This window comes from Lipotes vexillifer, unplaced genomic scaffold (assembly GCF_000442215.2).
Source record: "Lipotes vexillifer unplaced genomic scaffold, Lipotes_vexillifer_v1.1 scaffold15, whole genome shotgun sequence".
Classification (NCBI taxonomy): Eukaryota; Metazoa; Chordata; class Mammalia; order Artiodactyla; family Lipotidae; genus Lipotes; species Lipotes vexillifer.
Genome location: NW_006784589.1, coordinates 2,175,126 through 2,196,853, shown reverse-complemented (window position 1 = coordinate 2,196,853; position 21,728 = coordinate 2,175,126).

Below are 21,728 nucleotides of genomic sequence, written 5' to 3'. Positions count from 1 at the left end.
AAAAGAAAAAAAAAAAAAAAAAAAAAAAAAAAAAGAAACACACCAAGAATGGGATTTCAGGTGAATCCCAGCCTTGGGGAATTCTAGAGTGTAAATCACACCACAGTTTTTCCCACCTCAAGGCAGAGAGCTGGGCTTTCCCACTCCTTGTACCAGTCAGCCACTGGCTATGGGCCACCGTGGGACATGGGGGATGGAGGGACATAAATTCCCAGGCACTCCTGGCTCTCAGTGTCTCCAGATAAGGCAACTCTAATAGTTCAAGGGTACTTCTATAAAGAAGGCTGCAGCTATGAGTCAATGAGAGCAAATCACACAGAGGCTGGGGTTTGGGCAAACAGAGGGGTGCAAGGCAATAGCAGTGACATCATCTACTCCATCTTCAATCAGCTTATTCTCCTTTCCGGTCTCACTCTCCCCATGCCTTCAGTCTTGCTTCCTGAGATCACGTCCCAAATAAACTACTTGCACCAAAGGCCATGTCTTAGGTTCTGCTCTCAAGGTCACACTAATGAGTTTCTTCTCCTCTTAGGAGGAACAGCTTTCAGGCTCTTCCTCAAACCAAGAAGAACTTCCTCCACACCTACATGCGTTTGGAGCAGAGCTTCTCTCTTCAAAGTTGATTTTCTTTATTGAGTACCATCGAACCGTTTACCTCACTACATACAGAGTAAGCAACTGTTTTGTATAATTAGCATTACATGAGTGCTATTTCCACTGGCAGGAATCTCCCCAGCAGGAGGGAACTCAAAGTTTCCCAATCCAGCTTGCCATAATTTGCTGTATTTATTTTTGGTAATTCTACATCAGTGCCTTGCGCTGATGTAACAGAAGCCCTGTGCCCTGTGCCAAGTTGACAGAAGCAGAAAAATGTGTCATCAAACTGGCCAATCTTCCTGATTGTACTCCTTGGATGCACAGCTATTCTACTCCAGCTTTCCTCACCTTAGTCCTTCCTTCTTTGTTTCACTCTCAAAACCTAGGCACTGAGTTGAGATTACTCTCACTTATTCTTAAAAACACTACTTGAAGAGACAAGTGACAGACTTAAGAAAATATGTGCAAAACACACACCTGATAAAAAGACTTGCCCTCAAAATTCAACAAGAAGAAGACAAACAATCTAATTTTTGAAAAATAGGCAGAAGATTTGAACAGACACTTCACCAAAAAGATACAGGTGACAAATACATACATAAAAAGATGCTCAACATCATTAGTCATTGGGGAAATGCAAATTAAAACTACAATGAGATACAGACTCTCTAGATTGGCTAGAGATTCTAACCATTTGTTTGAACTGCTTATTGAAGCTATATTGCAGCCCAACTTCTCCCTCTGTCCAATCCTAATTCCTTCCCTTTCTCCATAAATGTTGACACCAAGGGTATTTCCCAAGAAACTTCCTCTTCAAATCTGCTTCTCAGGAAACCCAACCTGTGACAACTCTCCTGCCTGGTTTCCTCTTTGAAGCCCCTGGGATTTTTGCTCAGCACTACATGGGAGAATCTCCTATATAAGGCAGTCAAAGAGAGACTGAGCCCCTTGCTTTTAAAATAAGATCTAAGTCTCTGGAGAGCTAAGGAATGTTCCTTCAGGGAGTAAAGACAGGGTGCCATCCAAAGGAATTCGGAGTTACCTTCTGGTCAGCCAAGGCTCTCAGGAGTACTTAAAATTTCATTCCACTCCAAATGTCTAGTTCCATGCCCAGCCTCTTCTCCTAAGCACCTGGATTGCTCTGTGTAAGAGGTTGGGTCCACTGGGGAGCAGACTTTGAGATGAATACTTGTGTGCAGGAAGTTTACTAGGTAGTGCTCTTAGGATGGACACCTGTGTGGAAGTGAGAGCAGCAGGACTGGGCAGAAAGAGAAATTGGACTGTAATGCAGCCACCAAAAAAAAGGTGTGGTAGGCAGAATAGTGACCCCTCCCCAAAGACAGCCATGTCCTAATCCCTGTAACTTGTGAATCCGTTCCTTAGATGCCAAAAGGGACTCTTCACATAAGTTAAGGATCCTGCGATGGGGAGTTCATCCTGGATTATCCAAATGGGCCCAATATAATCACAAGGATTCTTATAAGAAACAGATAGAAGGAGGCAGGAGGGTCAGAGTCAGAGAGAGAACAAGTAATGATGGAAGCGGAGGACAGAGAGAAGAGAAGATGCTATGCTGCTGGCTCTGAAGAAGAAAGAAGTGGTCATGAGCTAAAGGATAGAGGTGGCTTCTAGAGCGTGGAAAAGGCAAGGGAATGGATTCTCCCCCAAGATCCTACAGAAGTAATGCAGCTCTGCTGACACCTTATTTTTATCCCAATAAGATCCATTTCAGACTCCTGACCTCCAGAACTGTAAGATAACAAATTTGTGTTGTATGAAACCCGTAAGTCTATAGTAATTTGTTACAGCCAGTAATAGGAAACTCATGCAAAAGGCCTCAGCCAATTCCATGGGGAGCTCTGAAGCTGAAATGGCCTTTCAGACTTGTCCCAAGTTAGGTTTATGGACTAGGCATTTATACCTGCAAATAAACCATCCACTGGATGCAGACTGTTCTCCAGAAAACAGCGTGACCTTGAGCAAGGAAGTTTTTTCAACCAAGGGCAATTCCCAGAGAGGGCTCACAGCGCCCCCAGAGCAATAAGTGCTGAGGCAATAAGTGCTTAAGTCTTGGAAGGATGAGAAGGTGGATCTCCGCAGCATACTACAAAATCCAGTGTACTCTGAAAATCTATGTATTTTCCCCATCCTCACCTCCAGTTCTTGCAGTACTGATATGTAGCCCCAGGAGGGAAAACAGTTTCAGTTAGATGTGCTGTTACCAAGCAAATTAAACTCTTGTATCCTAGTCTTACTGCAGCATTCTTGAGCTTTCTTGTTTTTTGTGGTGGGGTGGGGGGAGAAGGGGGACGGCTCCATTTATGTTCTGTATGCCTCAGTTCCCTTGGGTCTCTAAAGTTAAGAAAAGCTTCAGAGAGCAGATTTCCCCAGAAACCAGTCAAGGAGCAAGATCAATACAATCATTCTGAAACATGCTAAAAGTAAAAAAGAGATACTGTTTAGCTGAGAACTCTAGAGGGAAATTGAGGAATTCATTTTGAGAAACACATTTCTGAAGATCAGGTCTTTGAAGAACACACAAAATGATGCAATTCTAATTTCACACATGTTGTCAATGTCATTTGTTGAACTATTATGAAAAACTGTTAAGTGAATGTTTAAAGGGGGTAAAGAGTCAATTTGTTTTCAATGCGAGAGTTACATTTTGGGCATTTTTTCGCTACAATCTGCTATTGCTTGATTCTTAGAACATAAAAATACAATTATTCCTTTGCATATACCACTTTCTAATATAGATACTCAAATCCTGTATCGAGTGTGAAATATTTCCATTTCCACACGTTCAGACTTTCATTACACCTGGCTTGAACTAATTCGACAGTCTCCCTCACTTGTCCCTCTGCTATCAGTCACCACTTAAATCCACTCAGCACACTGTAGCCAGATTAATCTTTCTGAACAACATCCTTGATTATGTGCCATGCTTTTATTCAAACCCGTTTAGCATCTTCTCAATGTCAGACCAGTTGTAAAGTCTTCCCCTTGGTATTCAAAGCCCTTCATATGTTGCCCCCAAAATACCTTTTCAGATTTCCCACTTAACCAACCACTACCATACCTATCCCACGATCCCAGCCAAATTGTAATGCTTCTTGTTCTCTGAAAATTTTGTACTGGCCTGCTTTTGTTACTGCTCTTCCTTCAACCTGGAGCACTTTATCCACTCTTGGTAGCTTAAATCTTATAATCTGACAAGGCAAATGTTACAAACCACCACGTAAAGCCTTTGCTGATTCAACTAAGTAGATGTGATCTCTCCCACTTCCCATTCTCCATAAGACTCCTGTCCTAGGTGGACATTATTTGGATTGCAGGCAATAGAAACCTACCCAAACGGTTTAAAGAAAAGGGCGAATTTATCTGAAATATAAGGGGGTATCATAAAATCTAAAGTCCCAAATGGCAGCCACAGCTCATGAGAACCGAGAGAAAAACTAACCCAGAAAAGCAAAACAGATTGCTATGAAAAAGATGAAATTAGTTCTTAGAAATTAAAAATGTGATTTACAGCAATAAAAATAAATGGGTTGAAAAGCAGAATGACACAGTTGAAGAAATTATCTGAGAGAATCACTCTGCTCCATCTTCCAGTACACTAATTAATTCAGCAAAAAGATATTGGGAGAGTGAAGACAGAAAATGAAAGTAGATTAAAGGGGAGGTAGGTCACAGATATTGAAATTCTAGCTGTTGATAGAAAAACATTAATTTACAACCAAAAAACATTTCAACTTAATAGCAAGCACTAGCATGGATAGAAGACGAACAGCTTCCAAAATATTAGAAGTAGTGGAGGGCAAATGGTGGGGAGAGTAAGGAATACAGGAATCTTGTTTGCTCATTTCCTTTAAGTTTTGCCAAAACAATAGATGGCAAGGGATCTTATTTTTGTTTTAATTTGCATTTATGCTTTACTAGTGAGGTTACTCATCTTTTCCTATGTTTGTTGGGTTACTCACATTTCTTGTGTAAACTGCCTGTATATATACTTTGCCCATACACCTACTGGGTTCTTTGTCTTTTTTATTGATTTATAGTACTCTTCATATGTTACAAAGATTAAAACTTTGTCTAATAGACTGTATTTGTTTCCTGTATTAAAGCTTTCTCTTTTTTTTGCCGTAACACATTTTTAATTATTTAGAAGAAATGTGCTAGAGGAAGACATAGGTGAAGGCTCTCATGATATTAGGGTTGGAAAGTCATTTTTTCTTCCTCTATTATTTCTTTTCTTAAAGAAAAAAATAGAAACAGGAAAATATTTACATCTAACTAGACAATAATTTTAAAATTCTACATGGAAAACAATGAAGCTGACACCATAAAAGGAATATGATGCTCACTAGACACCAGGTACAATTCTAAGTTCTTCATACAGATTAACTCGTTCAATCAGCACAACTATTTTATCAGGTATTATCATCTTCTTCATTTAACAAATGAGGAAACTGAGGCACTGAGAGGTTAAGTGCCTTCCCAAGGCCACAGAGCAGGTAAACGAAAAAAAGAAGATTTGAACCTAAGCAATCTAGTTCCATGGCCCATGCTTTAAAGCTCTGTGCTATAATTCTATCTCTCAGACAAACTCTACAGAAAAATAACGTTCCAGAGCTTAAGGAAGTTAGATGTGGACATATTTTTCATTGTCACCTGGGTACTGACCCTGCTTTCTTCCCTATGATGATGCTGTCCTCAAAATGCTGAACGTGGCTCAAGAACCAGGAGAGTCCAATGCCTGTGAAAACTGCTATAAAGTGAACTGCACATATTCTTGGTGTATGCTCTTCCAGAATAGTTATGTAAGGTACAGTACAAAAGGTTTGTAGCATAGCAACAAATGAGCTGTTTTGTCAATTCCATACCCTATCAGGGCACCCAGCTGCCTCTGACAGTCTTTGTGCAAGTCCAAACCAAGATATGCTACATCTGTCCCTTCTCTGTGCAGTACCACACTTCCATTAAGCTCTGAATCCTAGATATATATGCTGGGCATCATAGAAAGAGTGAGTGAATGTGTGTGTGTGTGTAAGTAAATGTGACAGAACAGAAAAAAGTGATTAAAAAAGGAAACAAAAAGGATGTTAAACATACCCCAATTCACACAATCAGAACAACCCTATATCCCCTGGTCTGTGTAAAAAACAAATAATAACAACAAAAAACCCAAGTCCTGTTGTGAATCATAAACCTTCATTTAATGGAATAAATAATAAATGTAATATCCTGAGTCAGTCGTGGTCCCAGCAGGAGACAGATGGTACACTCGAATTAGGATGATTTAAAGAGGGAATGTTACAGGTAATATCCCCCGAGAGGCAGACTGAGATGGAGATTAGCAAATAGGAAGTTTATTGTGAAGTGTTCTGAGAATTAAAACTTGGGGAAGAAAAGGAAGCAGAATTGGGCAGAGAGAGAAGTTGAACTATGATGCCATCTCATCTAAGGTCTCAGTAGACTCTATCAGGAGCCCTGAAGCCGCGACAGTTCTTCAGAGTTGTCCAAAGTTTAGCAGAGGAGGTCAGGCCATTATGCCCCCTGCATTGGCCAATCACTGGCTATTGGCTGCCCATAGGAAAAGGCACACACTTGGGCAAGGCAGCTCCTTCAGGAGAAGGCAAGTCCCAGAGAGGAGAGGACTGACACCTGAGGGCATCTAGTGGAGTAAGTCCTCCTATCCTGAAGAAGGATCTTGGCAACACAGCACATCAGCTACTACAGGGTTTCTTAAAGAAACCATTTCCCAAAGTACATGCAGGGTGTATGAAAACTCCAATGGAAAATTCTCAGATAACTTCATTCATACAAAGAGATACGAAGTGTTGCAGCTCTCAAATGAGAGACTGAACGGACAATGGACAATGGCCGGACCACATATAAAAATAGAACCCTCACACCAATCTGTAGCAACCAGGCCAGGAAACGAACCCATTTACTATAGTAACCAGCCCAGAAAGCCAGTCTGCTCCTCTATAAGTCAATTTTGTAGAGAGTCAGATTTCTGTTTGTGGCAACAATCCAGGACGCCAAAGAATAACTCCTGTTATTCGGCACCAAATGTGGCCACCTCCAGCTTAGGACCAACGAAGAAAAGTCAAATATGCTCCCCAAACCAATCACATACGATGCCCGCTCCTAGCTAGCCCACCTGCAGTTCCCTCATGCCAACAGCCTGCAATCAAGAGCATCCCTGAAACCTTCCCCTTTTTCCACCATAAAGCTTTCCCACTCGTTTGCCTGCCTTTGAGTCTCTGCCAAATCACAAATGATGGTGGCTGACTCCCTTGCTATAGAGAGTTTAGAATAGCCTTTGTTCTCCTGTGGGTGGTCTTCATTTATTTCCACACAACAAAGCCTCCAGTGAGAAGGTGATCTCAAGTGAGAGGACAATTTGCTTCGTCCTGAGGCATCTGGACCCAAACCCAGAGTTTCTGAAAGCCATCCAAGAATTTTCTTTGCTTTACAACATAAGCATTTATTTATTTTTGGCTGCATTGGGTCTTCGTTGCTGCACGGGCTTTCTCTAGTTGCGGCGAGCAGGGGCTTTCTCTTCGTTGAGGTGCACGGGCTTCTCACTGCAGTGGCTTCTCTTGCTGCTGAGCAGGGACTCTAGGCACACGGGCTTCAGTAGTTATGGCACGCGGGCTCAGTAGTTGTGGCTCACAGGCTCTAGAGCACAGGCTCAGTAGTTGTAGCGCACGGGCTTAGCTGCTCCGCTACATGTGGGATCTTCCAGGACCAGGGCTCGAACCTGTGTCCCCTGCACTGGCAGGTGCATTCTTAACCACTGCGCCACGAGGGAAGTCCCTACAGCATAAGTATTTAGAATAAAAAATATATATCAACTTGCTTTTAAGACACATCTAGGTGGACAGCAGATCTAGAAAAAAGAGCAAGTCTGAGTCTCAGTACACCAAAAAGATTTAAGGAAGATCTTCCAGTATATAGGAGTAGGAAACAGTCTTCAATTTTAACAGGCCAGTTGACAACAGTCTACACTCAGTTATTCCAAATATTTTACATGAGCATATGCCCTGGGGTAAGGTACGTTGCAAATGTTCGAGATCTGATATGAATAGGCAGCTTTGAGAGGAATGAGCTTCAGGGAAAAATAAGTTACTTTCTCAAGTATAAAGGGGACACTTTCTGTGTTCTCTTCTTCCCACCATGAATCACCCACCATGCCCATGGAAACCAAACTGGGTAGCTTCTGTCTGGACCAGGTGCTCTTGTTAAGATCTCCTTGTTGTTAAGTGTGAACTTAACTTTCAGGCCACACACTAGCTTATTAACCCAAATAAACGATTCATGCTGGACATTTGCAGAATTACAGCAGACCGGTGGCAATGGAGAGGGGGAGGAGAAGGGGGAAATTACACCATCAAATAATTTAGTAGGGCTTCCCTGGTGGTGCAGTGGTTGGGAGTCCGCCTGCCGATGCAGGGGACGCGGGTTCGTGCCCCGGTCCGGGAGGATCCCACATGCCGCAGAGCGGCTGGGCCTGTGAGCCATGGCCGCTGGGCCTGCGCGTCTGGAGCCTGTGCTCCGCGACGGCAGAGGCCACAGCGGTGAGAGGCCCGCGTACCACACACACAAAAAAATAATAGTAATAATTTAGTAGGCAGTTAACTATATCACCTCAAGCTAGGCCTGAGTGAGACTAACTCCTTAGCCCTCATTAACATCTCAGCAGACCTTAGTTTACCATATTAGTTAGATGAGCCCCTAGAGAAGGACTCCAGACGGATTCAGCTTAAAGAGAGGGGTTTCTGGGAGGCTTGGGGTTACCATAAATGGCACATGAAGCTTATATGGGAAGTTGGGGGGAGAAAACATTGACTGGAGAGCAAAATAGAGGACTATAAGGAAAACCAAGCTTGCCTATGGCTGACCCTGACTCTTAGCTTAACTAGCTCATGAGCCAGTTGTAAGTGAAAGTCTTTAAAACACAGGCATGTTATGTATGATTAAATTCCATAATTGCAGTGAGAATAGGAAGAGTGGCCATTAGAGATTACCTAGGAAAGCATCATTCCTCATCTGCCCAGCCCAACACAACCCCTCCTAACCACCAGCCAAGCCCTCTCACTGCCAGCCCACTCTAAGCCCTATGGTAAAGGAAAGGTCTTCGGCAGGGCCAGGCCTTGCTCCCCATGGCTATTTGATTGATCACCTTGACTTCTGCGGGGTGCTGGCTGATGAAGGTACTCTCATTCCCTGGTGGTCTCCAAGTAATATGTATGTACTTCCCCAGCCATGTGGTTTGAAGCCTGCTCCCCTGTCTAACTGAGAGGCAAAAGGAGCAATTATAAGATGATTACTATAATTAAACCTCATAACAACCCTATGAGTTTCTTATTCTTTATACTTTACACCAAAGGGGAGTAGAATATGCCACCCCAAAATATGCCATTTTGGCATAAGGACTGTTTTGAGGTGAAAGCAATTAAGAGACAGCAGACATAGAGGAACTCTCTTCCCTCCCCCTTTCTGCCTAAAAGCAGGGCACAAATTTCTCTTTGTGAAGGTGTCCTCCTTCCTCCTCCCACACCAGGAAGAGGAGAACTAGTCTTAATCCCAGGAGGGACAGCACCAACTTGAGTCTGCATAACAAACCTTACTAAATAATCCTTATCTTATAATCCTTATCTTCCATTAGTTCCCCCCACGTATTTCCCTTCCCACAATTTACAGCCCCTGGAAGCCCGAATCCCTTTTCCTTTGTCTAGTCACTTCTCCTCAGTGTACTGCCCCTTGTTAAAATGGCATATAAACTCTCAAGCACTTCTAGGCTTGGGTTACTACTTCTTTTCTGTGAAGCTCCTGTATGCCTGCATAATAAATCTTTTCTCCTGTTAATCTGTCTTTTGTCAGTTTAATTCACAGACCCCAGTTACTGAACCTAAGAAGGGATAGCAAAAGCTTTTTTTCTCCTACAACAATAACCCCACTTTGCAGATGAGAAATTGATTACAGAGAGAACGCGGGCAAAACAGCTAGTAGCTAGTGCCAGGATTTGGAACCAGGCAGCCTGATTCCATTCCCTACGCTCTTTCTTTTTTAGCCCTATGCTCTTTCTTAATTACTCCACTACAACTCCAGTTTAGAAAAACAGTATTCTTACAGCCCAGTTTCACACAGGGGTCACACTGTAATCGAAATACATTTTGAGTCTCTAAATACTAAAATCATACTCAGGCAAGAAAAGGTGCAAAGGAGCATGAGATGGAAGCCTGACATCTGCCTTAGGAAGGCTCAACCTGGGACACGTGCCCACTGAGTGAAGAATCTCTTTGAGTGTTTTTAATTCCCTCTTCCATCTCTCTTTGCTGCATACATACAGGAAAATTCACGTATGTTAAATATGCATGTGAGGTCAGGCCACTGTGTGCAAAAGCAAGGCAAGCTGCGTGGATTTCCAAAAGGACTCAGAAATATAATGAAAAAGAGAATGGATGATAAGGACAAAAGGCTTGTACACTGGTCAGCTTCTCTACCCACATAATGCTTCTAGGCAGCCTATGATTACAAAATGTGATTTCTGCTGGTCAACTGAAGGCAGTTCTGAAGCCTCATGCGATCAAAAAAGTGCTGGGCCGTGCTTCCGGCGAGCTCAGGAGGAGAAAGCACGGCCAGGAGGGTGGGGGGGAGCAGGGAGCACCCCACCTCAGGGAGGGCTCCTTCCAGCAAGGATGCTGTGGGAAGGCAAGGCCTGAGTGTTTCTGACTGCTCTCCTATTTCTTTCTCCCTCCTAGGACTGCTAAAATATCTCCAAATGGCTTCAGAGCCCTGGACCTAGTGGAAGTGTTTGGATGGGCTGTGATGATGCCATGCACACATCCATGCAGCTCCCAGAGGCTCAGGATATTTGTCTCTCAAGGAAGCTGCAGCCCACACTTTCATCATACCAATAAGACATTCCAGGTGGTGAGTATGAGGCGAATGTCTGCACCCCTAACTTGGACAGAGACACTTGGCTTCATATCATGGGATGTGAGCTGTAACCAGAGGTGGCAGATGCTTCACATCCCACCTCATTACCTAATCCCTTCAAATGAAAAGCAATAAACATGCTGCTACCTTAAACATATCATGTTTGTTCCACATTGATGGAAACTCTGTGCTCTAGCTGCACATACTAGATTTCAGGTCGCTGGTTAATAACAATTCATTACTTTAAAACAAACAATTGGGGCTTCCCTGGTGGCGCAGTGGTTGAGAGTCCGCCTGCCGATGCAGGGGACACAGGTTCGTGCCCCGGTCTGGGAAGATCCCACATGCCGCGGAGCGGCTGGGCCCGTGAGCCATGGCCTCTGAGCCTGCGCGTCCGGAGCCTGTGCTCCGCAACGGGAGAGGCCACAACAGTGAGAGGCCCGCATACCGCGAAAAAAAAAAAAGAAAAAAAAAATTGAGGCATTCATTAGAAGGGTGGTTACTAAACGGGGAGCCTGAAATAACCCTTTCAGTCTTCGCTGAGCTCAGGATCAGGGGACTCCACAATGGTAGACTTTGGAGGCATGCAGCAACCTCCTTGGCAGAGAGATTTTTATAATACCTCCACATTCCAGGAACAATGATGGGGAGGGCAAGAGAGAGGAGGGGAAAGAAGGGGGGACAAAGAGAGAGGGGGGAACCCAGACACGTGAGAGGAAGAGAATGGGGAAGGGGAGGAGGGGAAAAGAGGAGGGGAAGAAGGAGGAAGGAGGTAAGAGGAGGGGAAAGTTAGGAGGGGGAAGGGAAACGCAGTAGAGGGAGAAGGAGGGAGGAAGAGAAGGAAGGAAGGAATGTGCTCTATCATATACCTTATGAGTTGGAATTTTAGGGGAAGAAAAAGAGTAGCAAAGATGTTTTGGTTTGTTTGTTGTTCCTTAATGCAGAGAGGATTTTTGTTGGCGCGCTACAGCTGGCTATACTCCATGGTGACTGAGCATCTGTCGGGGAAAATACTGAATAGAATGGCTTAAGCAACCTACGGAAAGAAGAAACATGTAGAGGAAAAGGAAGGCTGGGGAGAGAGGATGAGGAGACTTTTACTTTATTATTACTGCTATAACACAAGGGAATCCCACGTTGAACAGATTCCAAAGTACTGCTGACCTGATTTTAGTGACATTTCTAATCCTGCCTAGAAGCACTCAGTAATTGACAGCAGGTAGATTTTATTTGAGAGGGAGGAGGGAAGGGAAAGACATCAATCATCAAACGCTGTTTACCATTTGGCTCCCACATTGCATTAAACCCAAAGTAGGAAACAAAACAATGTGACAGAACGAACAGAAACAAAGGTGGGAAGGTCCCAGGGGTTTCTCACAGGGCTGCAGTGCAGGTCTGACAGAGGCAGGGGCACAGGAGCAGTTACTGAGCACTGCAGAAAAAGTGTACTCAGAGCCTGCAGTTAACTGCCCTTCAGAGTGTTTTACCAGGTATCATTTTGTTCAGTATTTTTCTTTGTAAAATGGTATATAATATTTTATTTTTTCTCAAAATAACATTTTGGCAGGGAGTCACAAAAATAAGGTGGATAAATAAAGATTAGTGGCTTAGTACCGAAACTGAGATCTGAGGGCCAGCAGCATCAGCATCATCTGGGAGCTGGTTAGAAATGCAGAACTGGGGACCCACCCCAGGGCAACTGAATGGGAATCCGGACGTGAAGCCAATCTCCAGGGGATTCACGAGCAGATGAAAGTTTCAGTAGCTCTGGTTAAGAGAAAAAATGGAATGCTAACATCCCACATATTTCTTTATCTGGGGCCTTTGTTCTGAGATCCATTGTACCTACCTGGGTATGCCTTTGTAACAGACCTGTGCAGCCTCCATCCCCTTCCCCATCTCACAGCCCAGGCAGACATTCCTAACTGATTAATCAATAGTGGATACCTAGAGCATTGTGTGTCCTTAGCTTGTGAAGTTAAATCTAACTCAACAGTAAGAGAAAAAAAAAAGTGATCAGAGGTGGTATGCCGGCTTAGGTTCTGTGTGTGTATACATGCATGTGTGCGTTTTTATCAGTGGTTCTCAAGCTTTAACATGCGTCAGAATCATCTGGAGGACTTGCTAAAACAGATTGCTCAACCCCAGTTGCAGAGTTTTTGAATCAGTAGGTCTAGGGTGAGGCCTGAGAATTTGCATTTCTAACTCATTCTAAATGCTGATGGTACTGGTCCAGGGATCACACTTTGAGAGCCACTGGTCTCTATCTTTCCCCTCCCCCTCTCCCTCATACAAAGGCATTGTTCTTTATCCCTCCCTTTAGAACCTTTCTCTGCAAGGTGAGGTGTAGTAGTTTGATGTGGTAGCAGATATTCGCTACTTGCCCTGTTACACTTAAAAGAAGTTTTACGAATATTTTAAAGGGAACTCCTAAGAATACTGTCTTAACCAAATGGTCTAAAGATGGATTTTAGAAGAGTCATGTGCAGCGGGTGGGAGATAGGTGTTTGGGCGCTGGCAGAGCCATGTTGTGTCCCCCAAGTACCATCACCTAGACAGTTGCCCCCTAGGCCCCACGAGTAGGACCATGGACAGCTCTTGTGAATCCTCAGCAAGGCATGGGTCACTCTGCCAGGGAGACCCTTTTCTTTATCATGAAAGAGGAGGGAAAAATCCTACAAGAAAAGGGGAAAGGCTGTCTTGCAACATCTTTGGGAGACAAGTAATTTCTTTACCTTAGTTTAAAACGTGAAGCCTTCTTTATTTCAGGGAATGTAATGAGCACTACAGACAGTAAGTCAAAGACGTGGTTCCCAGATCCAAACATGAAATCACAGGGTATTATGAATAATATAGTGCAGATGAGAACCAGGTGCTATGACAAGAGAAGAAGGGAGGCTTATTCATCCCAGAAGTTAGCAGGGCTTCCTGGAATAGGGGGGTGGCTAAGCTGATTTAAATAATGATCAGGAGTTACCTTAGGCAGGAGAGTATCATAATAGATGCATTTACTAGACCTATTACAATTGGCAACTTTGTGGAGAAAGGATTGGAAGACTCAAGACTTGGGACAGGGGACTGGTTAGAAGATGGTTATAGTCTATGGAGACCCAAACTAGAAAACTGCAGTGGGGAAGAGAAAAAATGGACAGTCAAGAATCATTAAAGAAACAGAATTATCAGGTCCTGGATTAGCTGTGGATTCGCTTTATCATGCTTGTCCAGAATGACTACGCAGATGTGTGGCCACAGCCCATTTAGGATTGCTTGCGAAAGACGACCCCATCCTACTTTAACCCTCTACTATCACCACCATACTCTTTTCTTTCTTTTCCACTGATTCCTCTAGAACTGACCAGCGCCACTTCAATACTCTTGTTTTCAGCCATGTCAATCAAACAGGACTCCTTATGGACTATGTCACGTTTGTGTACCACCCCACAGTGTCTTCCCTGGCCCTACCTCCCTCCTCCAGGTACCAAACTCTGCTAGCAGCCCCACTACAGATATGACTGGTACTCGGCCTCCTGGGGGACCTTTTTTTTTTTTTTTTTTTTTGCAACAACTCTTCTAGTAAAATGCCACTTGCATTTATATACTTGTTTCTTTGCAGGCCTGTGCTTAGATAAGGCCTGCCTCTGAGCTATCCCTGCCTTTCTACTCATGCTCCTATCTCAATAACGTCACAGTTTTTTTTCTGAATCAAGATTTTGGTGGGGGCGGGCCAGGAGTGCTGTGCGGCTTGCGGGATCTCAGTTCCCCGACCAGGGATTGAGCCTGGGCCACGGGGGCCTTTTTTTTTTTTTTTTTTTTTTGCAACAACTCTTCTAGTAAAATGCCACTTGCATTTATATACTTGTTTCTTTGCAGGCCTGTGCTTAGATAAGGCCTGCCTCTGAGCTATCCCTGCCTTTCTACTCATGCTCCTATCTCAATAACGTCACAGTTTTTTTTCTGAATCAAGATTTTGGTGGGGGCGGGCCAGGAGTGCTGTGCGGCTTGCGGGATCTCAGTTCCCCGACCAGGGATTGAGCCTGGGCCACAGCAGTGAAAGAGCCTAATCCTAACCACTAGACCTCCAGGGAACTCATGAATCAAGATTTTTGGCTACCCCTTCCAGGTAAATTCCCAGCCCCATCTGCCTCAGCAAACTTCAACCCCTGGTTATTACCTGCCATCGAGGTATTTCCGTTTAGTCCAAGGAGTCCCTCAATACCCACTATTTGGCCACTGCAGCAGATGCCTCTGGTACCCTAGATATAGCCCCTGGGCCTTCCTTTGACTTTAGCCAAAGCTATGGTGTTCAGTTCTGTGCAAAAACCCATTTCTGCCTTCATCCCACCGGAAGCCACACCTCTTTCAGCTTTTTGCTCTAGGATCTTCTCCAATATATTAGCAGTTTGCTCTGCTGCATGTAAGCATGACCCAAAAGTGTGGGAAAGCAACGACCCCCAGGGGCAATTCTCAAACAACAGGGGAAGGGACTGATGAGTAAATAGATAAAAGCTCTGGGTTTCTATCAGTTTCCTTACACTTATTAGAAGGCCCCGGTAGAATCAAGACCCTGTTCCTCATAGCAATGACCTCAATTACAAACCCTTATATTGGGTTTTCTACCTTCCCTGTCTCTCTTCCCCACTTTTCCACTCTTGCTTCCTGCAATTACCTCCCAAATAAACCACCTGCTCTCAAGTCCTTATCTCAGTTTGGGTTCCCTCAAGGCAGAATCTAATATAGTCATACAGTATGTTTTACACTCTCTTCTAAAATTACTCTCTTTCCAAAAAATGCCAAACAATATATACCATTCAAAAAAAAAAAAGAAAGAGGAAGAAAGGAAAGGTATAGAGATCTATGGGGTAGAGGTAAGAAAGGCAGTATTAAAATAGAGAACTGATGATATTAGGCACAACAAGGAATTTTATATGCAGACAGAAGTCCGAGGCCCAGGTTGTCAGTGTCCTTTGAGTTACGGAACCAATCTGCAGGCAGACCACAATACAGACTTAAGGCTCTTAGGCAAAGGGTACTGGGGGTTGGTGTGCCAACAAGGTACTTAGTATCAGTCTTTAAATTATAATATGATGGTACCTCTGGTGTAGTACAACATAGAGACTCTGACATGAGATCAATTAGTCTAGTGGTAAAAAATAACTGTTGACTTTTTGGGGGGCAGGAGGACAGAAGGTGAAGAAGAGAGTGTTTGGGAAGGGATGAAGCAAATGTTAAAAAGCAGCTGACAGAGCAATTGATCCTTAGTGCTTTCTGACAGGAACTATAAGAACCCAGACTGGTGATGGTAGAAAATAGGATACAGACCCACCCTTAGCAGATGCTGTTGGTGCCCAGCTCATATGCTCTCATATGCACTGTAGTGGGTTTAAAGTAGTCTACAGATTCTCTGACACACCTCCTTTCAAAAGGTAGAGACTGATAACCCTCCCCTTGAGTATGGGCTGGAATTACTGATTTGCTTCTAATGACAATAGAATATGGCAGAAATAGATTATGGTGTGTGACTGCCAAGACCAGGCCATAAAAGGCATTGTTCCTTCCTCCATGCTCTCTCTTGGATCACTCACTCTGAAGAAGTCAGCTGCTATGTCTTGAGGATTCACAAGGAGCCCTAAGGAGGGATCCATGTGGCAAGGACATAAAGCTTCCTGCCAACAGTCACACAAGTGAGCCATCTTGGAAGCAGATCCTCCAGCCCCAGTCAAGCCTTCAGATGACTGCAGCGTGGCTACCATCTTGAACACAACTTCATGAGAAACCATAAGCCGGAACTGCCAGTTAAGCTGATTTCCTGACCCACAGAAACAGTGGCTTAGAAACAATAAACATTCATTACCTCACAAAATTTGGGGGTAGTTTGTTATGCAGCAATAAATAATTAATATATTCACTGTTCTAGTGCATGCCAGCCCAACAGCTACCAAATGAAGACATCTGTAACTCTGTGCCTGAGGGCTTTTTCTGGCTGCTGGAGCCCACTCATTCCGCATGCAGGGGCAGGCCAGAAGTATCAGGGAGTCAATATCCCCAGAAGTAGCCCTCCTACAATGACTGACAGTTTGCTGGATAAACACTCCAGCCTCCTTGCCCCTAAACGTAGAACACCATCTTCCAGAGGTTCCCAAAAGAATTGAGCCTCAGGTGGTCACAGGTCAGTAACCTACTCATTAATGTACATTTTATTGGCTTCCACTCCATCTCCATCTTACTTCTCTATTCTCCTACCTATGACTACTGAGATCATTTCGCAAACAGAGTACTTCTACTCAAATCCTTGTCTCTGGGTCTGCTTCTGGGGTAACAACTTAAGACACCACCAGATAATTTAGTCTCATCCTTTCTGTTAAAATAGGATAAAAATTATGGGAGAAAAAAAAATGTATAGAAGGAATTAAGGGAAATTTTCTCTTTTTTTTTGAGACAAAAATGACTGTCCTTGATCACCTAATATCTTCTAGAGCAACTGTACCACTCACCACCATAAATTCTACAGATCACTGCTAAAGATTAGAATGGAAAAAGAAAAAAAAGGTTGATGACACAGAAGATATGCCTGTTTCATCTTCAACCTGGTATAGCAGAAATCTCTAGTGTGGGGTGCTGACCTTGAAGGAAGTGGTTTTGGGTATACCATACTCTTGATAAACTGCTCTACCTTTCCGCACTTTATCTGATTTGGGTGGGGGTAGCCCGTAACAAGATTTCCTGTATTGGAATTAAGGAAATACAATTCATGAGCAGTTCCATGATTCACTTATAAACATCTTCCCAGCTTCACCAACTGAGATGTATGAGCCTTGATTTTTTTTGCCTTGGGGAAAATGATAGCCTGAGGGAATAAAGCTGGAACGAAGAAGCAGAGAAGGAAGGTGAAGAGTGAGGGTCCTGTAGCATTTCAACTTCTGGTTCCAATTATTTCTGAATCCATTATTATCTCTGGCCTTCTTACAGATTGCTTACATAAGTCAATAAATTCCTCTTTGCCTTACCTAATTTTTGGTTGCAAGTGAGAAAAACCCAACATGCGAATACTGATTAAAATATCTTATTTTAATAATCCTGAAATTATCAGGCATTTCTCTTCTTGAACCTCCAGCTCCCAAACTGGTCTTAATCAGGCTAATTGAGCTTAATTTAAAGGTCAGCTCTTAAAAAAGAGAAAGAGGATGCACTAAAAAATTATGTCAGATGCTTTACAAAGAGAGTCTTAAAAACTGTAATTTAACCTTCACAATTATCTTTCAACATAGATATTCCCATTTCATATATCAGGAAACCAAGGCTCGGAGAATTAGGAAATCACTTGCCAAATGTTACCCAACTAGTAGTGGTAAAGCCACAGATGGTCCCAAAGCATGAGGCTTAGCCCAAGTGCCATCCATCTAAAACCCTGGCCTTTTATGACTCTATGAGGTCATATTTAACACCCTGTCATTATTTTTGCATTTATGTATTCCCCGAGGGTGGCCCTAAAATGGATCCTTCTTGTACTCACAAAAAGACGACAATACATGTGGTAAGTGTGGAAGTGTATCACACAGATCTCCCTTCAAGAAAGTGCTTATCATTCAGCTGTGAGAACTGCAGTTAACTAACAACTTCCCTCTTTTGAGTCAAGGTTTCCTGGGAAGCCCCAGCTGCTGACTGACCATGGCAAGAGTCATTTCTGTCCAGTGTGGGCCTCCTGTAATGAGCTACTTTTGCTCTAGCGTTCTCCACTGGTTCGGCCAAGGCTTTGTGATATATGCATCACAGTCTGAAGCTCTTCTGTCCAGTTCTGCTTCTCAGTCCCTTTCCTCGGGAGTCAGCATCACGGCCTGAAGGCTTTGCCTGCCCCATCCTGCTTCCTCTGTCTTACCTTCCATGGGCATTTATCCCCCAATAAGCCACTTTGCACTTTTAACACCATCTCAGCGTCTGCTTCCTGAAGACCTAAACTGGCACACTAAATAGTGAACGAATAAGCAAGAGAAGTAGAATGCAAGAGAAAATCGTTCTTTTCCAAGACATGTGTTCCTACACACAGAGCAGATTGTGCTGACTATGCCAAATGGCTTCCCTTAGCTGCTTCCCTGAGATCTGTCAGGCACTAGTATTTATGGACCATTTCTGTCTTAGTGATCTAGCCCCCCTTTACGGAGATGACTGCTTCACAGCCTTGCCATAGGTATTTACCATCAGGGCTATTACAGCCCACTGAGTCATCCAGGAGACAAATCCAAGTGGATAATTAACATCCTGAGGAAAGTAATTGTGGAACACTTAAGCACAGGGCCATAACTTCTGGTTCAGTGTCGTAAGGACAACCTGTAGGGCATATCATACTTAATGAGTCAGTAGCTACCTAAGATGATCAGAAAAACCCAAAGCATATTATTTTTATCACCATGTGCAGGAGCTGCAGATTATGTCCTTTTGACCTATTTTGTGTTCTCATTCCCAGCTAAATAATAACCATTCAGGAGTGGAGGAAACAAATGACTCTTCTCATTATTAAGGAACATTATATGTCCAAAGCATGTTTTTCTGAACAGGAAACTTGCAGGGCCGGAACTTTTCTCCTTTATCCTCATGAGTTAATTTACTGTTTTAACTGTAAAAAGGATTCTCCTTCTCACTTTGGTGGACACCCACACATTACAGTCCACAGACAGAGCGTACATTGATAATTAAAGGGACAGAGTTTGGGTATGACCCTGGAAAGAAAAGCTGGAGCAGTGCCCTTCAAATAAAGGCGGAAACACATTCTGAGACAGGGCAACTAGCTAACCAAAAGTTTTAGTCTCCCTAAACTGCTCTACTAGTTTAAATGGAACTGTCAGTTACCCCTGAAGAATGTCATTTCATCCCTTCTCATTTCTCATAGTTTCCTCTCTTCATTCTCATGCTACACTATGTTGCCCTACTCACTGTGTACCCAAAATACATGGCGTTTTACCATAGCAGAATGCTATTAGTTCAGGTCCTCTGGTAAGCAGACACTGAGAATGAGTTAAGAGTATAACACGTGTGCTGGGGAGTAATACCTATGAAAGGTAAATGGGGAGAAGGCAGGTTTAGGCACAGAAAGACTTGAGACCAGGATGCCAGTCAGACTCCTGTGAAAGAAAAGAAGGAAGGAAGCAGAGTCCAGCAGGCAGAGCCTCAGAATGCAATGAAGCTGGGACAAATCTGGTCAACGCAATGGAGAGCAATGAAGCAAAGATTGTCCATTAGCAGAGACCCACATTGTGCACCAACAGCCAAGTCCTAATATATCCCTGTCATGTCATGCTCAGTCATCATCTGGGGGCTCCCTGAGAAGACCACGGTCTTGGTGCAATGCATCTCAAAGGTGCTGAAGCTGGAGGCTATCGGCTAGCCACATTCCTCGCCTCACAGCTGATTGGCAAGTTTTTTTTTATTGATGGGAGATCCAAGTATCACACCTCCATGGTTGCCATGATAACCCAGTCTATCAGGACTGCTATACAAGCAGCAAAGGTTCACTTCTTGATCATGTTACACCTTCTTCATGCATTGGCTGTGGATCTATTCTATTTTGCCCTCAAGTTCAGGACCCAAACTAAGAGAGCAGACACCATTTGGAGCACTGCCAATAGCTATGGTAGAAGCATAGCTCTAGTGGGTTTCACACTAATAGGAGCTCAAGATTCATTAGCCAAAATAGGTCACATGGTCCCACCTAACAACAAAGGGGTAGGAAGTTCAATCCTACCACGTGTCTGGAAAGTGAAGAGCCTGAAAGGAGCAACACCAATGACCACAACAGTAAACAAATTGGTAAACTCCCCAAAGTCTCCTTTACATTCTACATAAACAAAAAAGGCACAATTTGGGGGGTACTCAGTAAGGCCAAATGAGGTTTCTTTGTTTCTTTCCCAATAACTCAGAAGTAATCATTTCTCTAGGAATCCTTTCTGTGTATAGCAATGGAGACATTTACTAGCCTTGGAGCAGACCCTCCTTGTTTTGTAGGGAATAAATTAAATGTTCCCTTTTGGCTGCATAGAAGCAAGGCAAATAGGAACTCACTGTTATGGGAAGAAGATTTGGACCTCTAGCTCTTTTCATCGTTGGGGCAGAATCACCCGGCCACCCCCAACGCTTGCCCATTTCCACTAACTGTAAAACTCCATAGCTTTCTGAGAAAGCCATGGGAAATTTTGCTGGGAACCTTCTGTAACAGAAGAGGTTGAGACCACCAACTACCTCCTCAGACTCAAAGTTATTGAAATCCATTTTGGTGGTTAGAGGTGTTTCTGCCTATGATGTAGTGATAGAAAAGACAGCCACACCTTGATGATAAAACCTTCCTGCAAGTAGAAAGAGACTGGACCGTGATGGTGGCTTCTAAACCAGGATTTCCATAGCTGAAGGTGGATATGGTTATGGGTTTGTGAAAAGGCCAACTGAAGATTCTGCCCCAAAGCTCCTTCTGGTTGTGGAATTTGTCCCAGGGATGTGCCTATGAGTAGAGATGCTAATTAACAAACCATTGTAGATAAAGAATTGTAACTCGGAGATCCAGGCAAGTCTGGGATAGTCTACAATTGTGGGTAACACAGGAGGTACTACCGGCAGATCAAGAACAGTGCCTCAATCACCAAAGGTCACTTGACAGAGACAGAATTGAGCCACATGGCAATACAACTGGCAGCCCTTGGAGTTCCAAGCAGGTTCTTTGTTTTTCTCCTCCTCAAAGTATCACAATCAGGATGGACTCTTAGAACTAACTCAACCACTGTTCTTGGGCTTATTACAAAAACAGGAACCCAGACAGGAAGGCTGAACTCCTTGCTAATATGAACACAGGAAGACAAGTGAAGCTCAGGGCACTGTACTTTGGGACACTGTTTGTCCCTGCGTCTAATGTGATTCAGAAAATGTTAAAAACATACAAAGCTATGTTGTCATACCCCAACGAGAACCCCTGAGAGCAAATTCCTCTTATTTGTTTTTAAATGACCTGTCCTGATTCTTGAGGTTCCTATTTGAATATAGAACTGTATAAGTCACAATCATCAGTAACATTTCTCTGACTCTTTTCCCCACGCCTTCTAAAGCAGGATCTTCAGGCCTGGGTGGAGGGAGAGGAGAGGAGGGAGGCACTATTTCTGGGAATCTCCAGGGACACTTCGCCTGAGCTCACAGGAACATTTCTC